The sequence below is a fragment of the Macaca nemestrina genome, chromosome 14 (genome assembly GCF_043159975.1).
Source record: "Macaca nemestrina isolate mMacNem1 chromosome 14, mMacNem.hap1, whole genome shotgun sequence".
Taxonomy (NCBI): Eukaryota; Metazoa; Chordata; class Mammalia; order Primates; family Cercopithecidae; genus Macaca; species Macaca nemestrina.
This window is the reverse complement of record NC_092138.1, coordinates 110,506,681-110,513,523: the sequence shown is the minus strand read 5'-3', so window position 1 is coordinate 110,513,523 and position 6,843 is coordinate 110,506,681. Positions and strand designations below refer to the sequence as shown.

General features: G+C 52.0%; 1 long non-coding RNA gene across 2 annotated transcripts in view; it reads left to right on the top strand.

Annotated features, from left to right (window-relative positions):
- Window positions 1-45: 45 nt before the first annotated feature.
- LOC112423503 (uncharacterized) overlaps window positions 46-6,843 on the top strand; it is a 13,059-nt gene continuing 6,261 nt past the window's right edge. For both annotated transcript variants that reach the window (XR_011612881.1, XR_011612882.1), the window contains exon 1: window positions 46-5,322. This is a non-coding gene — a long non-coding RNA (uncharacterized lncRNA). The remainder of the gene's footprint in view (window positions 5,323-6,843) is intronic.

Here is a 6,843-nt window from a genome sequence, read left to right as displayed (position 1 = left end):
AAGTCACCGAGGGGAGGGGAGGGAAAGGGGTGGCGGACTCGGGGAAGGGGTGGCGGGGGAAGGTCCTCGGCGCTGTTGGGGCTGTGAATCGATCTGCCTCCGTCTTTCACCGACTGGGCTCAGAGACCCAGGGTGGGAAGCGCCTTGTACGGGACCACAAGCAGGCGGAGGAGAGCCCCCAGCATCTTTGCGACGTGACTGTGAGCCACGTAATTGCTTATCTTGCATGAGTTAGAATCTCTTCAGTCTACACACCGCTTGGGCGAGCCCATCCGCTCTTCTGGTTTGAATTATAAGTGACTCCCAGATCTTTATTTCCGACCCAGAATCTCTCCTGAGCGGACGACTCGCTATCCAGCCGCTTCCTTTGCTGTCGATTTGGATATCACTCGTTCAACAGCTGTTCATTGCCTCCCTGTGCCAGGCATTTTGATGGGTGCTAGTGGTAAAGGAGATGGGCAAGGTTCCTGCCTTTAAGGCACTCACAGTCTAGCGGGGAGACTAACTGTAACCAAATAAGCATGCTAATACTAAGACATGTACAACCTCAAAAAAGGAACCGAAGTTACAGGAACTTCAAAAGGAAAACGGAGTAGACTGGACTTGCTGAGCTCTAAAGCCTGAGTAAACCAGGTGGCTGTGAGGGGAGAGAAACCTCTAGGAGCATTCCAGTGAGGAGGACAAAAGGCCCAGAGGCTCTGAGTGAGAACATGCTGGAACGGAGAGGAAAGTGGAAGTTAGGGAGCCTTTCATCCATCTAGAGATGGAACTGCAAAGGTGGGCAGGGGCCAACCCCTGCCTTGTAAGCAGGTAAACATTTCAGTCTCTAGGAGCAGTGGAAGCCTACTGAAGGGTTTTGGGAGACAGTGGCATTTTAGAATTGTGTTTTAAAACATCATTTCTGGCTGCAATGTGGAGGATGATTTGAGGGGAATAAGGAAAGAGACGAGCCCAGTTGCAAAAGCCCAGGGCAGGCCGGGTGCGGTAGCTCAGACCTGTAATCCCAGCACTTTGGGAGGCTGAAGCGGGGGGATCACGAGGTCAAGAGATCAAGACCATCCTGGTCAACGTGGTGAAACCCTGTCTTTACTAAAAAAATTCAAAAATTAGCTGGATGTGGTGGCGCGTACCTGTAATCCCAGCTACTCGGGAGGCTGAGGCAGAAGAATTCCTTGAACCCGGGAGGTGAAGGTTGCAGTGAGCTGACATCGAGCCACTGCACTCCAGCCTGGTGACAGAGTGAGACTGTCTCACAAAAAAAAAAAAAAAAAAAAAAAAAAAAAAAAAGCCCAGGGCAGAAATGGAATGAAGTTGGCCAGGCACGGTGGCTCATGCCTGTAATGCTAACACTTTGAGAGGCTGAGACGGGCGGATCACGAGGTCAGGAGTTCCAGACCAGCCTAGCCAACATGGTGAAACTTTGTCTCTACTAAAAATACAAAAATTGGCCGGGCGCGGTGGCAGTCTCCTGTAATCCCAGCTACTCCGGAGGCGGAGGCAGGAGAATCCCTCAAACCCAGGAAGCAGCAGAGGTTGCAGTGAGCCGAGATCGTGCCACTGCACTCCAGCCTGGGCGACAGAGAGAGACTCTTAAAAAAAAAAAGAAATGGAATGAAATAGATGTCCTGTGGGTATCTAAACACCAACACTTCCAAAACTGAACTCAGCATTGGTAGAGGGTGATGGTGTAGCCTAGTGGTTAAGGGCAGAATGATGTAACAGTTAAGATCTAGGAGTTCAGGTGGGATGGGTGTGGTGACTCACACCTGTAATCCCAATGCTTTGGGAGGCCAAGGCAAGAGGACTGCTTCAGGCTAGGAGTTTGAGACCAGCCTGGGCAACACAGCAAGACCCTATGTCTATAAATGTTTCTTAAAAAATAAGCCAGGCATGGTGGAGTGTGCCTGTCCCAGCTACTCAGGAGGCTAAGGGGAGGATCACCTGAGCCTGGAGGTCAAGGCTGCGGTGAGCCTTGATCATGCTATTGCACTCGGCCTGGGTGACAGAGTGAGACTCTGGAGTGCAATGGCATGATCACAGCTCACTGTAATCTTGAACTCCTGGACTCAAGGGATCCTCCTGCCTCAGACTCTGGCGTAGCTGAGACCACAGGCACTAATAAATCCCTTCCTTAGCCTGGCCTGGCCAAATAATTTTTAATTAAAAAAATTTTTTTTTTGTAAAGATCTAGGAGTGCAACTACCAGCTTTCTATCCAGGTCCTGGCCAGGCACAGTGGCTCACGCCTATAATCCCAGCACTTTGGGAGGCCAAGGTGGATGGATTGCTTGAGGCCAGGAGTTCAAAACCAGCCAGGGCAGCATGATGAAACCCCATCTCCACCAGAAATATAAAAATTAGCCAGGCATGGTAGCGCACACCTGTAGTCCCAGCTACTCGGGAGGCTGAGGCACAAGAATTGCTTGAACCTGGGAGGCGGAGGTTGCAGTGAGCTGAGATTACACCTCTGCACTCCAGCTCTGGGTGACAGAGTGAGACTGTCTCAAATAAAAATTAAAATTAAAAATTAATATATCTAGGTCCTACTACTTTCTAGCTGTGTCTTTGGGCAAGTCCCTTAACAGCTCTGCACCTCAGTTTCCACATTTTTAAAATGGGAATAATAACATCCCAACCCCATAGGGTTGTAGTGAGGACTGAATACGTTCTTGGCACAGTGCCTCTTTCCTAAAACAGGTTCTCTCAGCCGGGCGCAGTGGCTCACGCTGGTAATCCCAGCACTTTGGGAGGCCAAGGCAGGTGGATCACCTGAGGTCAGGAGTTCAAGACCAACCTGGCCAATATGGTGAAACCCATCTCTACTAAAAATACAAAAATTAGTCGGACGTGGTGGTGCACACCTGTAATCCCAGCTACTTGGGAGGCTGAAGCAGAACTGCTTCAACCTGGGAGGCTGGAGTGCAGTGGCGCAACAAGAGAGCTAGACTCCATCTCAAAACAAAACAAAACAGGTTCTCTCTGTGTTCCCCATCTCAGGAATACCACTACCACCCACCAAAACACCCAAGTAAACACCCAAATTATCCTAATTTTCCCTCTCTCATATCGAAACAGTCACCAAATTTGGATGAGTCTCCCTTTTTTTTGAGACAGAGTCTCACTCTGTCCCCCAGGCTGGAGTGCAGTGGTGCGATCTCAGCTCACTGCAAGCTTTGCCTCCCAGGTTCACACCATTCTCTTGCCTCAGCCTCCTGAATAGCTGGGACTATAGGCGCCCGCCACCACACCCAGCTAATTTTTTGTATTTTTAGTAGAGATGGGGTTTCACTGTGTTAGCCAGGATGGTCTCGATCTTCTGACCTCCTGATCTGCCCACCGCAGCCTCCCAAAGTGCTGGGATTACAGGCATGATCCACTGTGCCTGGCTGAGTCTCTCTTCTAATCTGGCATGCCTCCCCAACCCCCCAGCTCATCACCTCACCTGCACCTGCTTCCTCTCTGGCCTGCGCCTGCCTCCCACCTCCTCTGGCCTTGGCTTCATTGTACACATCAACTCCATGGACAGCTTTGAGCCCCTTCAATGTGCCACGCCCTGTTCCTATAAAACAAGGACAAATGAGACACTGCCCTGGTCCTCGGAAAGCAGAGGAGTCCTGTGGTACACAGAAAGGCTTCACCCTCACCATGCCATGTGACCCACCCCTCTGTGGAACTCAGTTTCCCTATTCTGTGAAGAGGTTTGGAACCAAATGATCTCCTAAGGTCTTCTCTGCAAACATATTCTAAGATTCTGCTACTGGAATCTAAGCTCCTTCTGGGCAGAGACTTTTCCTGATTCATCTTTGATTACAGCAGGTAGTGCGGAACTCTGTACTCTATAGGAGTTTGCCAAGAGCTTGCTGAATGAGTAAATGAATGAGTGATATCAGTCACTTAATGGCTTCCCTTTGCCAACAAGCTAAGGACCTACCTAGAAGGCATGCAGAGCTCTTTACAGCCTCTGATTCCAACCCACCTCAGTGTCCTCTGACCTGGAAGCTGCCTCCCAGAGCTGGAATGGAGCACTTGGGAGCATCTGAAGAGCTTCATCCACCGGACAAACCTTCACTGAGAACCTATTACACACCAGGGCCAGTGTTGCTGCTGGGAACAATGATGAACAAAACCTGTTGGTAGGCCAGGTGTGGTGGCTTACGCCTGTAATCCCAGCACTTTGGGAGGCAGAGGCAGGTGGATTACTTTAGGTCAGGAGTTCGAGACCAGCCTGGACATGGCAAAACCCCATCGCTACTAAAAATACAAAATTAGCCAGGCGTGGTGGAGCACACCTGTAATCCCAGCTACTTAGGAGGCTGAGGCAGGAGAATCGCTTGAACCCTGGAAGGGGAGGTTGCAGTGAGCCGAGATTGTGCCACTGCACTCCAGCCTGGGCGACAGAGCCAGGCTCCATCTCAAAACAAAACAAAACGGCCGGGCGCGGTGGCTCAAGCCTGTAATCCCAGCACTTTGGGAGTCCGAGACGGGCGAATCACGAGGTCAGGAGATCGAGACCATCCTGGTTAACACGGTGAAACCTCGTCTCTACTAAAAATACAAAAAACTAGCCGGGCGAGGTGGTGGGCGCCTGTAGTCCCAGCTACTCGGGAGACTGAGGCAGGAGAATGGTGTAAACCTGGGAGGCGGAGCTTGCAGTGAGCTGAGATCCGGCCACTGTACTCCAACCTGGGCGGCAGAGCGAGACTCCGTCTCAAAACAAAACAAAACAAAACAAAACAAACCCCAAAACCTATGGGTCTCCTTGCCTCCTGGGGCTGATATTTAAGGAGACCACATAGAGGGAACCACAAAAGACACAGAGCAATCCATGCTATGGAGGGAGAACACGGGGCCTGTGGGAACCAGAGGAGGTCCCCAACCTAGTCCTGGGGTCCCGGAAGGCTTCCCACAGGAAGTCACATGGAAGCCCAAGTCTAAAGGAGGTGTTGCGAGTCTATGTGCAGGGCCAAAGACACTCCCTCCCTACTAGAATCTCCCAGGTGGTCCTCCAGCTTCTCCTGGCAGAGTCCAGAGATTGGTGAGCTCTTTGGGTAAGCCAGCCCACTCTGGATGCCCAGCTGTCACTGATAAAAGTCCTTCCTTCTGACCCAAGCCTACTCCACTCCACCCTTTAGTTAGTAACAATATTATCGTAACACCCATAATCTTTCAGAGTATTTATTGCACGCCCACTTTGCACCTGCCAGGTGCATTGCAAGCACCCCCTAATTGCCTCCTCACAGGGACTCTTCACGATCCCCTTTTCAGATGAGAGCACCAAGACTAGAGCACCAAGACTCCGAACCGGTGGCTTGCCTGAGCACCCGTAAGGCCTCAGCCCCAGGCTTTTGTACCGTCGGGATCCCTGCCCCTATGCACTGACCTCACTAGCCTCACCCAAATGCTTTCCCTTTGGGTCCACACAAAACAGGGGCTTGGGCCCCATTCCCTGTTCCCTCCAGCAGGCCGGCCAGCCCGGGCGTAGGCCTCCGTCCTCTCTGAAGCTCGTAGGGAGACAATGGCGGGGTAGGTGGGGGAGGCGAGGGCGCGGGTGCCCCCCTGCCTGCTGTCCTTTGTCTTCCCGCCTGCTCCCCTCGCGCGCCCCGGGAGGCTGGGAGGCGCCTCTCGCAGGCTTCCTCCTCCCATTCTTGTGCTAATTGGGTGTCAAGCTGAGATCAGTGAGAAAGAAATCCGCCCCGGCTCGGGTTAAACTGCCGCCAAAGACGAGGGCTGAGCCCAGAATATCATTAGACCAGGAGGAAGCAGGGCCCCCTCCTCGGGGGGAGGGGCTGGCTACGCATTTCAGGCCCCTTTGAAAGTCACTCGGTCACCCCCTCCTTTGCTGCCACAGCCTCAATGGGCCCCTCGGAGGTATTTAACCTTCTTCCCAGGAACTGAAAGTGATACACCACGCAGTGGCCTGGGTAGCCACTTGCCTGTCCCGAGGGCGGCTGGACCTCCGGGAGCGCGCGAGGCTAGCCCCTTCCAGCCTCTCCTGGAGGAGGAGAGAATTTGCAGATGGGAACACTGAGGCTCAGGGAAGGGGACTTTCCTCCCAGCTCTGCCATTCACAAGCTCTGTGGTCTTTGGAGAGACTTTGCCTCTCTGAGCCTCAGATTCCTCATCTGTGAAATGGGGATAAAAATGTACCTGCTTTGGGCCGGGTGCGGTGGCTCACGCCTGTAATCCCAGCACTTTCGGAGGCCGAGGCGGGTGAATCACTTGAGGTCAGGAGTTCGAGGCCAGCCTGACCAACATGGTGAACCCCTGTCTCTACTAAAAATACAGAATTAGCCAGGCGTGGTGGCGGGTGCTGAGTCTGAGACAGGAGAATGGTTTGAACCTGGAGGTGCAGATTGCAGTGAACTGAGATTGGGCCACTGTACTCCAGCCTAGGCAACAAGAGCAAAACTCTATCTCAAGGAAAAAAAAAAAAAAAAAAAACACACACACACACACACACACAAGATAGTACCTACTTTGGAGGATTTAAAAAAAAAAAAAAAAAAAAAAAAAGGTACCTGCTTTGAATAGGAGGATTTAATGAAATCATGCACCTAAAGCGCTTTGCACAGGGCCTGGCACATAGAAGTGCGCCATACATTGTGGCCATTAATGGGAACCTAAGGAAGGGGGTTTGACTTGATACTCGGACCTGCAAACAAAGCTTGCTCCTCTCTGGAGGCGTGCAAATAGAAGAGCCCACAAAGGATTCTAACAACTCTAACCCCTCTCCCCAACCCTGCAGCCTCGCTGCCTGCCCTTACTTACGTATTTATTTATTTGAGACAGAGTCTCGCTCTGTCTCCCAGGCTGGAGTGCAGTGACGTGAGCGCTCAGCTCACTG